The sequence below is a fragment of the Vespa velutina genome, chromosome 9, assembly GCF_912470025.1.
Source record: "Vespa velutina chromosome 9, iVesVel2.1, whole genome shotgun sequence".
In the NCBI taxonomy this organism is placed as follows: domain Eukaryota; kingdom Metazoa; phylum Arthropoda; class Insecta; order Hymenoptera; family Vespidae; genus Vespa; species Vespa velutina.
In genome coordinates this window covers 2,693,405-2,707,688 of record NC_062196.1, presented here as the reverse complement: position 1 = coordinate 2,707,688, position 14,284 = coordinate 2,693,405, and the positions used below count along the sequence as shown (strand labels likewise).

Genomic DNA, 14,284 nt, shown 5'->3' with positions numbered 1-14,284 from the left:
AACAATTAAGTCTATTTATCGTTACAATAATTGTAAAGTTTTTTTTTTTTGTGGTTTTAGACGGATAAGAGATATTCGAGGAATATAAATATCGATCGCAAAGTCGGGTGAGTATATCGTACTCGATTTTCGAGATATCGTCACGGCATTCCACGTTCCGTCTTTGTTAACGATACCGCAGGAAGGTACACATTTGAATATAAAAAAGTGCCCTCCTCTTTTTTCTTCTTTCTTTTTTTTTCTTCTCTCTTTTTTTTTTTTTTTTGTTGTACTTTGTAACACGCGTAACAAAGGATGGTAATATATGCATACGTGCGTGCACGGAAAGGGATGAATGTATAATGTAGGATGTAAACGTGATGATAAAAAAGCGAGGCATTCGAACTTGTTGAAAATTCGAGAAGTAATAATTCAATTGAAAGATGAGAAGTCTATAAGATGAAGACAAAAATATTTAAATAAATAAATAAATAAATAAATATATATATATATATATTTACACATATACATATATAAATATAAATAAGAACTTATTCCGTATATAAAGATTCATTTAAAATGATAAAAAAATTATGTTTCGATCGATTTCGTGTATAGTTTTTGGGATTACATGGATTAATAATAAAAAGAAAAAAAAAAAACAAAAAAAGAATTTGCATTTCAAATAAGATTTTTCTCTGTTATTCGTTTATTACTGATCTCGAGAGAAAAAGAAAAAAGAAATAATAAAAGAAAAGATAAGAAAAAAAGAAAAAACAAAAACGAAAAAAAACAAAAATTCTGTAAGATCTTTGCTAGTTATTATGAACTATCGAGATAACTAAGAAAGGATAAAGTCAAATAGGAAAAATTCTCTCTATGATATATGCTTCATCGAACCGTGATAATCGTGATAGATAAGATTTGCGATATCAGTGTCGAATATCGGTTTCACTTGGAAGATCCGACGTTGAACGTATTACCCTTGATACGGTACTCTGCTAACCCTTCAATGAATTCAAATGGATTCCACTATCGCATACGCTTGAAAGCGACTTACCTATTTACATACATACATAATACGAGCTCTTTGTGATTATAAACGGGAACTTTGATTCCATTCGATCGCGATGTACCAATTTCAGAAAGAGAAAGAGGGAGAAAGATAAAAAAAAAAGAGAGAGAGAGAGAGAGAGAGAGAGAAAGAAAGAAAGAAAGAGTTCGAAACACTTCAATGTAGTTATCTTGACCCTTTATTTTTTATCTAATAGGAAGATCGTAGAAATATCGATAAATGTTGAAAGTTCGAACGATAAAAAAGACCTACACTACGGTTGTTATCTTTCAACATTTTGTTTTTACGTTCCTTAAAAGGGTACTTTTCACGTTGATATAAAAGTCGATCGATAAATACGTTTGAGATTTCGATAGAGATTTTTATCGAAAGGGGACAAATATCTTCTTTCCTTCCTTCCTTTTTCCGTTTTTCTTTTGAAAGTTGAACACGCAAGAACCTTTTCGATGTTCGATCGTAATTCTTTTCTATCTTTCTTTTTTATTTCTCTCTCTCTCTCTCTCTCTCTCTCTCTCTCTTTCTCTCTTTTTCTTTTTCTTTTTCTCTTATTCTCTTTAGTTAAAGAGAAGAAATATTTAAAACGCACGAGACATTGCCGCTGGGGAACGATAAACGTTCGAGTAACGAGCTTAAGTCGTTGTATCGGCCGTACCTTCCCGATTAAATTTTCGAGGGAGAAAATTAAATCACACGGAAGGCAACGGGGTTTCCTTCCTTAAGGGGGTTGAGTGTTGAAACTGTCGTGAAAATGGGACGAGTAAAAACTTACTATGATCACCTGTAGATAATTTGTTCATAAATGACAGTAGAGTGTAATACTTCGTATCAAATCATTGTTGAATTTAATATAATGGAAGATAATAATTAATTATCTGAGGTGAAAAAGGAAAAAAAAAAAAAAAAAAAAAAAAAAAAAAGAAAAGAAAAACAAAAGAAATAAAAGAAAAGGAACAAAATTTAAAGAGTAATTATTAATTATTAACGATTTAAATAATCAGTTAGAAAATATTATATTGGCCGTAGAATAAATCGTAGAAATAAAGATTAACGTTTCGTAATAAATGACGTAGTGGGAATTGATAAATGAACTACAAGAAAATTTTAAGAAGAAAGGTAGAATAATGGGTGGACATTGGCCGTACGTAGAAAAAAAGAAACGTGGATGAAATAAAAGAAAAGAGGGAGATAGAAAAAGAGGAAAATGTGGATGTAAAAGGTAGAGAAAAAGTGGGCGAAGGCGGAAGAAGCGGAGAGTGGTTTAATTAAATCGATATTAGGCGCAGCCGCAAGCAAGCCTTTCCAGTATCTGCCGGTAGTCTGACAATGTGAAAATTATGCAGAACGAATGCAAATTAGAAGAAACGAATTCGTTCTTCGATTAGCATCGCGAGGAGAAATTAAAGAGAAAGAAAAGGAGAGAGAAAGAAAGAGAGAGAAAGAGAGAGAGAGAGAGAGAGAGAGAGAGAGAGAGAGAGAAAAGATTCGACTTTGATCGTCACGATGCATCGTTTCGTTTTCAGGTTGGTCTTTTCTCATTTTCTCTTTCTTCGTAAAGGACATTTTGTCGACGAGCGAGCGCGAGTGTATGTGTGTGTGTATATGTTTCTCTGTGTATATAGAAGCGATGTTTGTATCGTCTTTGACGCTTAAGCAGTTAAAGGGAAGGCGCGAAGCAACGCGTGGCGATACGCGAGAGAATTCTACAAGAATTTCAGGTTTCCAATATCGCTTGAATTATTCTCATCCTTTGAATTGGTCGAATCTTCATTTTCTTTGAAATCTCAAAGCATTAGCAGTATTGTTATCTCTGTTTGGGATTCGATCATTCGGTTGATGCAAGCGAAATATTATCATGTTTGTTATATTATATTGTTCGTTTTGTATCATAGAAAACGATAATAATAATAATAATAATAATAATAATAATAATAATAATAATAAAAAATATTAACTCTTGATTAATTTTCAAATTGTCTTCTATTAAATTTTTTACTTTTTATCCAATTTTTTTTTCTTTCTTTCTTTTTTTTTCTTTTTTAATTTATAATGCACGAGTTTTATATATGGCATTTACAAATGTTAAATATTTTGTCATCTTATTGCATTCATATTTTCTAAATCCAAAGAAAAAGGGATGAAAGATAGAAACGTAGAAATTCGAGAAGCTTGGTTAAAGCGGTATATATATATATATATATATATATATATATATATACATATATATGTATATATATATATATATATATATATATACATATATATGTAGGTATATGGTTAGAGGTCGAATAGAGCGAGTTTAGTTCGTTGCTGGGTAATTTATTGGGACGGAAATGATTCCATTACCGCACACCAAAATGGGTTATGCCACTTCGGCGCGACTGAAACCAACCAGAACATTCAGAATGCGGTCGCGTACGTGTCTTTTTTGTTCATTAATTTTCACGTTTCCGACAATTTCGAATCTTTGCTTTTTGAGTTTATATAGAGTAAAAGTGAGAATAACTACAAGAGGAGGAACGTGCAAAAAAGAACAAGACGGCTTCTTCTTGTAACATTTTCTCTTATCTTTATCCATTGTCGATAACACTTGAATCGGTTCCTATCTACGAGCGTGCATCGTGCATATAAAATTTCTAGCTATTTCATCGTGTTTCAGACAGCTCTTTTAGTGTTCGCATGATGGAAGCCAATCTGTCTTACTTCTTTCTATTTGATCGCGTGATCTCGTCAAATTTAAAAACAATGAACAAGTGATGTCTATCGAACATTTAAAGAATTGTCATTAATTTTAAAACTTCATTGATTCAACTCGTTAAAGAATCGTATTATTTGATGAATTATAAATAAAACAATAATAATTATTATTGTCGTTGTTATTATTATTTTATTTTACAATTAGTTTTCTTTCGGATTAAAATCGAAATCTTATTTCGACTGGTTTCGATCGGTCTGTCGGAAAATGGAAAACAATGTGATTTTTAGGGCAAAGTACTATCGAGGACAATGGTAGAAGATGTTTCTTGAATGTGAACATAGTAATTGAATCAATTCAAAGACAAAGTAAATTCAATAGAGCGTACATTTGTAGTTTAAATGGAATTGCACTTTGAAATAGTGGTGTTCCTTCAATACCAGTTTGACCTGAGAATTTTTCTTTCTTCATTGTGATAATACGAGTTGTGGTATTTTTGTTCTTCCCTTTGTTTTTTGGTCTTTTTTTTTTTTTTTTTGTTCCATTTTAATATGTGACAAGTTTTCGGAAAAATCGAAGAATTAATTTTTTTTACGAAATCCTTTTATAATGTACAAGGATCTATTGTTCAAAGATAGTAAAATTAATAATGTAGAAAGACGAACGAAGGAACGTTATATTGCGTAAGATAAAATTCGATTTGATCCTTTCTCCCGAACAAGCACAAGTCATCTTCGAAGTAAACCTTAGGATTATGCGGAATCACGTTTCTACGCAATGGCACTTATAAATTTTACAGCAAGTTTATCCCTTTAGTCGAGAACCAAGTGAAGTAACTACTATAGTCATATATATCGTTGCCATTGGGTGGATACACATTGTCCAACAATGTGGGATAGACAATGGTTTTCAATGATATTAATTTACCAAGTATTTAATGTAACACACATACATGCACGCGCGCGTTCCTCTATGTACATATGTATATATTCATGTGTGTGTGTGTGCGTGTATATATATATATATATATATATATATATATATTCGTTTTATATAAAATGATAAATTATTTTATTTAATAACGAGATAGGTTTTCCGTGTAAAAGAAATTCATTATTACCACAGGGTTAGTAATAACAAAAGAGAAAAATAACGAGAACCTGCGATTCCCATATTTTTATGCGGTAGGTAAGTACTAGCGACAAAACGTGTTATTGAAATTTTTCTTTTTCTTTTATTTTTTATGTCCGCTGAGTTTTTCCCTTATAAGTCACGAATAAAAATAGAGGAGAAAAAATGCTTGTTTCAGTAGCGGAAAACGTGGCGCCAAAACGTCGTGGAAAAATAAAAATACAAATATAAATACAAAAAGCCCCGATCTCTTACGATCTTGTTTGTCCACGTTCATAGGATTTACGATTTCTTTTGCAATTCGTCTCTCTCTCTCTCTCTCTCTCTCTCTCTCTCTCTCTCTCTCTCTCTCTCTCTCTCTCTCTCTCTCTCTTTGCTTTTGTTTCGAAGACGATGATGATAATGACGATGATATATGATTTATGACGTACTTTTCTTAAGATACTATTTTATGATTCTATTTACGATACACTTTACGAATGGAATTGTTTCTTCTTGAAATTCGTCGAGGGTGTGATTTTATCCGACTTCGTATTAAAGAGAAACGATTCAGGGAAACATCGCTCGTAATTTTCCATAATAAAAGAAGAAATCAACGTGTAATGTGAAAAATGAACGAACACAATGTTGATGCGCACGCACTTTTCGCTACAAATGTTCCATGCAAAATATCTTCATTTGTCGCGTTTCCGTCCGTCCGTGAAAACGCGAATGAAAAGCGACGCGTTTGATGAGTTACGCGTCCGCACATACACGCACGCACACACACACACACATACACACACACACACACAAACAAAAAGAAAAAAAAAAACGAAAGTTCGCTTTTCTCTCTATCGAGGTCGACGTTACGGTGTGCGAGTTTTTCACTCGTTATATACATTTTTCTCGTTTCAACTCGCTGCGTACTTCGAACTAAAACGAAACAAAAGATGAAGAAAAGGAAGAAGAGAAAAAAAGGAAGAAAAGTAAAAAAAGAGGAAGAAAAAAAAAGGAATTACGGAAGAGAAACAGTGACACCGACGATGGAAATTTTTGACGCGTTTCCGTTATTCGTGCTATATGTCATATTTTGACATAAATTATCTTACTATAAAATATAACAATATGATTCTTTTTTTTTTTCTATTCTCCTTTTTAAAAATTCACATATTATAAAATTATAGATTAATCATTACTTTTTAATGTTCAATCAATAGAGATTGATCGAGTCATTTCGTTCCTTTCATTAATTTAAACTTGTGCACATTGGCACAAAATTCAAAAGTCGAATGGGTGTGGCGAAGAAAAGAGAACGAACGTGTTCTCAGTTGATTCAAAGATAAAATGATCAAAACGGGTCAACGTTCACGACTTTAGAAAAGATTACTTTGAAAGACTCGCTCTGTGAAAAGTAGTCTATAGAGACTAAGAATAGGGCAAAGGCGAATCGTAATCAGATTTTGAGATTTTTCCTTTTACTCGGCAACAATCATTTATCCGTTTTCTTCGTAGCTTTTCTATTGTTATTCGTCGACGAATTTTTCAGAAAATTGTTTTTCCGTTTCTTATTAGAATATTCGATTTTTTCTCTTTCACATTTTTTATCATGTACTTTTATTATTTGTTATTAATAAAATCGATCGATAAGATGAGCGTCTTCGTTGATTCACTCAGCGTAGCGTTCATTTATTTTATTACTTTTTTCTTTTTTTTTCTTTTTTTTCTTTTTTTTTGAGAAAGCGTCTGGTATTTACAAAAGAGGAGAAGGAGGAGAAGAAGATGGGAAGATATGGAGAAACAAATCTCTCGATTTTTGATCAATTTTTCTGGGTCTAATAAAAACGTCTCCGATTTTGATCCGCTTTCTTCGACACAAAGGAAGGAAAGAAATAAGAAATCGTTTTGCGAGAGAACGTCGCATACACCGGAACTATTTGAAAGAGCGAAATCGTTTTCCATAGCGAACTCGATATTCCTATTTTCGAAGGAATCCAGCGAGCATATAGTGCATGAGATATCAAAAAATGTTTCGTTATGAAGTTCTCCTTACGTATTTTTGCGATAGTAAACGAAATGTAAGACATTTTCTTTTTCTTTTTCTTCTTCTTCTTCTTCTTCTTCTTCTTTTTTTTGTTTTTTTTTTCCATCTATTTTTGCAATTTTCTCGTATTTATTCTTCCCTTTGTTAGATTTTCTAATTATCGAAAATGATGATGAAAATGAAAGAGAGCATTCTAAGAGCCTTTTCTTCTCGATAAAATATCGAGCCTTCGTTTCTTCGCTTATCTGAAAATGAAAAGAAAGAATCGATAATGAAAACGTAAAGATGTTCGTAGACGTCGAACAGGCCGACATAAATTATTCCACCATATTTTAGTTCGTAACGAACTCATCGATCGTGATAGACGTTGGTCCTTTTTTGGAGAAGGAGGTTTGTTCAATTTATTACAAAAGGAAATTCTTTTATCCGAAGCGCGTTGGAATATTGGATCAGTAGATGCAAAGAGACAATGAAATAAGGTGGAACGTTAATCGCGAAAGCAATGTAAGTCGCGTCTAACGTCGACTGTCCTATGTGCAAAAGAAAGCAAAAGGAATGGAAATGGAAAAGAAAGAGAAAAAAAACAAAAATTCGGAAAGAACGAGAGAATGAGAAAGGTCGAAAAGCGTTCAGACAAAGTCACTTCAAATAAAAACGGATTCCGTCTCGTAATAAACGTTCTTCGAAACAACGTGATCAAATAAATTCAATTTCGAAGGATTCAATTTCCAAGAAATTATTTCACGCTTATCCTTAATTAATGAAAAAAAAAAAATGAATAAATAAATAAATAAAAAAGAAATAAAAAAAAAAAAAAAAAGGAAAAAACTTCTTACTTTTATTCAAGTAATTGTAATATGACGTTTAAAAAGTGAATATACAAACCCGTAGTACTATTATCGCGTTCATAAAATTTCAATGATCTCTTTCGAAAGACAGGAAAAAGAAAAAAAGAAAAAAAAGAGAGGAGAAAAAATAAAAATGCTGGGTAAACTATACTATGGAGGCTCTGAAAACAAATTTTTAAGGCTAAACGATCGACGTGCTATTCATCCATAAAATATCTGCATAGAAATAGCTACGATCGTGCTTATTTTCGTTTACATACACCTCCTCCCTCCAATATATCGAATAATAAGTAATATCCTTGTTACTCTATCCTGCCTTCTCTTTCTTTTTTCTTTTTTTTTACTTTTTCTTCGATGAAAATACGAGAGAAAAGAATAAAAAGAGAGAGAGAGAGAGAGGGGGGGGGGGGGAGAGGAGTACGTTCCAATATCCTTGTCATTGTCGATATTTATAAGGAGACGTCGCGACGCTTTGTCTCGTTGACCTTGTGAATATTCTGACATCCTATGTTAAAGATCGCAATATGAAAGTTTTAATTTAATATTCCTTGTATGCGCGGGTGCCTTCACAAAGACCGTTTTACGCTATAAAAGACGACCGATGATGATATTCTTCTGTATTTCTCTTTATGTATAAGTGCTTGGCCACGTATGTATATGGGTTTTCATTTTATCATTGAGATCAACCCTGTTTCCCGTTCCTGCATTTTTATAGACCATTTACACATATATCTGTCCTATTTTTTACTTTTTTCTCTTTTTTCTTTTTTATACAAAGGCTATGGCCTTTTATCTCTCTCTCTCTCTCTCTCTCTCTCTCTCTCTCTCTCTCTCTCTCTCTCTCTCTCTCTCTCTCTTTCTTTTCCTCCCTTATTCCTCCGTTTTTCTCTATAAATCAATTCTCGCTGAGGAGTGTTATTTGCGATAGCAAGGCTTTTAAAATACTGACAAAGTTTATATTCAAAAAAAGAGGGAAAAGGAAAGAAAGGGAGAGAGAGGGAGAGAGGGAGAGAGAGAGGGAGGGGGAGAGAGAGAGAGAGTGAGAGAGAGAGAGAGAGAGATCTATGTGTACACAATAAATAGAGAATATTTCGATGGAAATTTTTTCTCTCCTCTTTTACGATGTGTACTTAATGGTTATTATATATCAAGTTCTTTGACCATACGTATTCATCGTACAGAGATCCTTTTTTTTTTTTTCCCTCTTTCCTTCCTCGCAAAATTGTCAATCTGAAATATCTTGCTCTATTCAATATATATATACATATGTATGTACTTATTTACCCTTTATTTATTAAACATTCAGAATGATTAATAATTTGATGCTTAGAATTTAAGAAAAAAAAAAAAAAAAAAAAAAAAAAAAAAAAAAAAAAAAAAAAAAAAAAAAAAAACCAGGACAAGAAAAAAAGAACAGAACAACAGAAAAAGAAAGAAAAATAAGAGCTATTACGATTGTGAATCATTAAAAAATTATAAATGATAGAAATGATTAAAGAAAGAAAAAATAAAAAAAAATGGTGAAAGTAGAAGAATGAAAAGGTATATAAAAGTGTGAAAGAACAAGAATGATAAATGTGTCTTCGTTAAATGGTTCTCCTCCGTGAGGCATTCGTTATCGTGGTCCGTAACTAAACCTCTCGATACTGGTTTCAGTGTATTTCGCACTATGTATAGCATCCTCTCTATCTCCATGGTAGAATAGCCGCGCAATTAGCCGACTGTCGCTTTAATAAGGATTTGTGCGATGCGTTAAGGTAAACCGAAGTCTGACTGTTTACCAGCAAACAAGTAGACATTCTCTCTCTCTCTCTCTCTCTCTCTCTCTTTCTCTCTATTTCTCTCTCTCTCTCGCTTCCTCTCCCTCTCTATATCTGTCTTTCTCATCTGATACCCATGTTTGTGATTGTCGATCCTACGAATTATAACACCTACATACGAGATCCTCGAGAATAAAGACGTTTAAAGGACAATCAATATTACTCTACATGATTATCTTCAATAAAAAATTAATATCATAAGTTAATTTGAAAAAAAAAAAAAAAAAAAAAAAAAAAAAAATATATATATATATATCATACATTAGAAATATATTAATGGACGATTAAATTGCGAATTTAACATTTAAGATAATATAATTGTTTGAAGGTTTTAAATTATATGTGGCGAGATAATTTTTTTGCTTGCTTATATCTTAAAAAGGAAAAAAGGGAAAAAAAAAAGAAAAAAAAAGGAAAGAAATATTTTCATACGAAATTTTTATTTTTACCGTTGGTGAGAAATATGTCAAGTGAATTTCGAAAAAAAAAAAAAAAAAAAAAAAAAAAGATGTTCATAAGTTGAAAGATGTTTAACAATTTAAAATTATATATAAAACGTTAATATGCAATAATCTAAATTATATATTGATATAGATATACTTAGTGAGATTAATGATCTCGGTACTTTTGGTATTATCGTTTCTCGAGAAGAAACACACGAACTGGTATGTTCGTCAACGATAATCCGAAACTCGTTGAGGGGCTCTCTCGTACGCAGTTGCAGGAAACAGGCATTTACGAAGTAATGTATGCATTGGTAGCTGTTGAATATTTCGTGCGCTTCACTCGTAAGGGAAAATATTTGGGGTAAATGGAAGAGACGAGAGGAAAGTGATAGATATGTACACCAGGATCATCATTTATTTTCCGGCATTATTGCGGCACCGTTGCAGAATTTTCCTCTAGTATAACGTATGAATACTAGACGTATAAATGCGTATGCGTATAAGGTATTGGAATGTGTACGAATGTAAGTGTGGAGCCACGGAGTTTCTTCCTATATCGGAGAGTGTTTCATTAAATAGGCGAAAACCAATTTGGACGTATCCCAAAATTCAATGGAGTTTCGTTCTATGTGTTATACGAAGAGTGCGTATATATTCGATATATCTATCGATATATATATATATATATATATTTGTGTATGCGTGTATATGTGTATGTGTGCGTGTTTCTAATATTTTCATTTTCTTTTTATGCATATACATAGACAGATATTATGCAAATAATTTAAGATAACAATGAGATCGATGATTTTCAATTTTTCGTAAGATCTCAATTGGTACGTCATTTTGTTATCGAAGATAATAACGATGATTGCATCTTAGCATAAAGTTTTCTCTTTAACAATCGAAAGAATACAATAGAAGTAACATTGTATTTTTTTTCCTCATAAATTATAATTTACGATTGTATGAGAAGCAAGTGGGAAATTATATAATTGATTGAACGAAAGAGTTTAACGGAAGAAATGAAAGAAAGTAGGGGAAAATACACACTGAATGGACAATAAGTCTTGAAGAATTTATCATGGAAGCGTAGAGAAGTTTTCCATTCGACGGGAATAAAAAGTATCTCTTTCGCTATGGTTAAAAGTTGAAGAAAGTTGGCGATCGAGGTCGAACGGAGGCAGTAGCAAGGAAGATGTATAAGTACCGTACGAGAAAGAGAAAGAGAAAGAGAAAGAAAAAAAGAAAGAAAGAAAGAAAGAAAGAAAGAAAGAAAAAAGAAAGAAAGGGTGAAGAGAGAAAAGAAAGAAGCATTTGCAAGATAGGACGATGTTTGATCGATCATACGTATTGAAACTCAAAGTAGGTGGGAAGAGTAGAAGGTAGAGAGAGAGAGAGAGAACGAGACAAAGTGTGTGAGAAGAGAAGAGGAGAGGATAGGATAGGATAGGATAGGATAGGATAGGATAGGAGAGGAGAGAAAAGTGTGTCTTTCTTTCGTCTCTTTGTGCCGTTGACCCAATTCTGCCCGTTCAATTCGCGACACAGGAAATGGGGTTGCATTCGAAAAGGCATCGCACCATTGGTTCATCCATGATTCGCGTTCGGATCAGTCCCGGACTATGGATAAGTTTTTTCCTTCTCTATTTCCCTCTCGTTCACTCCTATACCTTCTATCATCCACCACCTACAACCCTATCCTTCCATTTCTATTCTCCTTTCTTGTGCTTTACGCGCGGCTCTCCTTTCAGAAATTTCCTTCCCGTTATTTCAATGCTATTCCTGAAATCACGTTCCTCAGATGTCGGAAATGTCGTCGAGTCGTTCTACTGTTTCTCAATATACCAAAGGATCATATCGGGAAAATCTTGTCGATCGTTTTGATCTTATTAATTTAGGATCATATATGTCTGTACGTATGTATGTATGTATATATGTATGTATGTACTTTGGAAAGAATCCTTCAAATGTATAAGATATATCGTTAATGAAATAATTGTTTAATTAAATATAATCTATTAAAGAGTTATCTTAAACTTTTGATTAATTTAAATATCATTTTTAGATAAACTTAAATAAATTTTTTATCGATCGATTAATGATATTACAATGTGTATGTGTTAAACGATCGAAACTTTTCAAATTCACATGAAAGTTTAACGCTGAACTTTGGATTTGTTACGAACTTTTTAAGATTCTCTCTCTCTCTCTCTCTCTCTCTCTTTATTTTTCTTTCTATATCCAGATTTTGTGATCTTGTCTAATAACAATTTTAAATTCGATGAAAAATATTATATGCATGTATATATGCTTTCTACATACGGAATATACATATATGAATATATATTTGTAAATGTGGATTTTATTGGCTTGTAGGTTGGCGCGTAGAAAGAACGAATACTTTTCTAATAAGAGAGACAAAGAAGTTTGTGAATCGCGACACTTCAAGATGTAATCAGTTTCTAGGTACAGAGTAACAATACGGTAAAACATTCAAGTCGACAAGCTGGCGCATACACGCATACGAAAATACACGTTGTAAATCTCCATGGCGGACAATGCGCTTACTACTCTCCTTCTCTTTCTACTCATATTCTTCTATAACTTACTCTCTCTCTCTCTCTTTCTCTCTCTCTCTCTCTCTCTTTATCTATCTATCTATCTATCTCTCTCTCTGTCTCTCGCCCTCTCTCTCTCCCCTTTCTGTTTCTCTTTTTCTCTTTTGTAGAATACTCTCACCATTGCATCCCCTTGTATTTCGTTACCGGATTTTAGCGGTCTGTCAAGGACACTGAATTATTTTCCTCGCTGCAAGTCATCCCGCAAAGTATGCAAACCTTATTTGCAAGCTACGCTCCGTGCATTTCTACTTTGAGATCCAAAAATGCCGCAGGCATAGAGCACTGAAGTAAAAGATAGAGAGATGGAGAGATAGATAGATAAATAGATGGTTAGGAAGAAAGAGTTAGGGAGAGAGGGAGAAAGAGAGAGAGAGAGAGAGAGAGAGAGAGAGAGAGAGAGAAAGAGAGAGTAATTTATATAGATAAAACAAGAAAGACGGTACATTAAAAAAAATCTGCACTATAATTATTTATTAGCGTTGCCAACAATTCCTTTCGAAATTATTTAATTTGAAGGAGTAATAAATTAAAATTGAAATTACATTTTTATATCTTCTTTTATATATATATATATATGTGACAAATAGATTTGTAATTATATGGATATTTATATATGCAATTTTGAGATTGGATAGTAATTCCCTTCTTCTCGCTCGCCCCCTCTCTCTTTCTCCGTTATATTTATATTTTATTAAATTACATGTATAGGATTTTATGAAATAAATTTATTTAAATCGTTCTATTCGATATAAAAATATCTTGACTGATTTTCTTTACTTTTCTTTCTTTTCGTTGTTTTTTTTTTTTCTTTTTCATTCTTTTTTAATATCGTCTAACAAACAAAAGTTATGTAAAAGAAAATAAAACGATAGATATGAGAGCTGTATTAAAACTGTCATTTCTCTTTCTCTGTTCTATTTATCTATTTACCTCTATCTTTCCCATTTCCCCTTCTCTTTCTTCTTCTCGTATTCTGTAGATATGCGAGCAGCTTACATACCAACATTATATACATAATAATCCACGACGGTGTGCTTATATTAAGTTTCTGCCAACAATTCGCTTGGCCCCAACATGAGACAGTTATTGTGCAGCGTGTAGTGGAATTATGCTGTACACCATGTATATTGACCGAGAAGTCGGTTATCCCAGTCCGTCAGTTTTCGTTGTAGTAAACGTCAAGGTTTCTACGCTCGAATGAAAGAGATACATAAGCCGAGTAAAATCATCGAATTGAGAAAAAATAAGAAGAAGTGAAATATTTGCATGACAAGCGTGAAAAGTTCGCGAAAAAATATTTTATTATTAATTCAAAATCCATTTAATAATTAGTATAATTCTTTTTTCTTCTTCTTCTTTTTTTTTTTTTTTTTCTTTACTCGAATAAGAAGATAAAAATTTTCACCGTCATATTTTGTTATCTTTTCTTTTCTTTTCTTTTCTTTTCTTTTATTTATTTTCTTTTTTCTTTTTATAACAAACTTGCACCCGATAATAATAAAATTATATACAAATAATATTATATTTCGAGTAATCTATCTAACAAATAAAGAATTTATTTACAAGGATTTTGTAAAATCCTGTGTATTAATTATTTACAGTGGAATAATTTTCGTTCAATATTTTCAAAAAATAAAAATAATCGG

The 14,284-nt window shown here is 32.3% G+C and overlaps 1 protein-coding gene across 14 annotated transcripts in view; it reads left to right on the top strand.

Moving 5' to 3' along the window:
• LOC124951543 (venom dipeptidyl peptidase 4) overlaps positions 1–14,284 on the top strand; it is a 277,366-nt gene that overhangs the window by 174,393 nt on the left and 88,689 nt on the right. The window contains exon 3 of one of the 14 annotated variants that reach the window (XM_047500086.1): positions 61–107. The exons of the other annotated variants lie outside the window; for them this stretch is intronic. The gene's annotated coding sequence lies outside the window, so the exon portion shown is untranslated. The remainder of the gene's footprint in view (positions 1–60; positions 108–14,284) is intronic. 14 annotated transcript variants of the gene reach the window in all.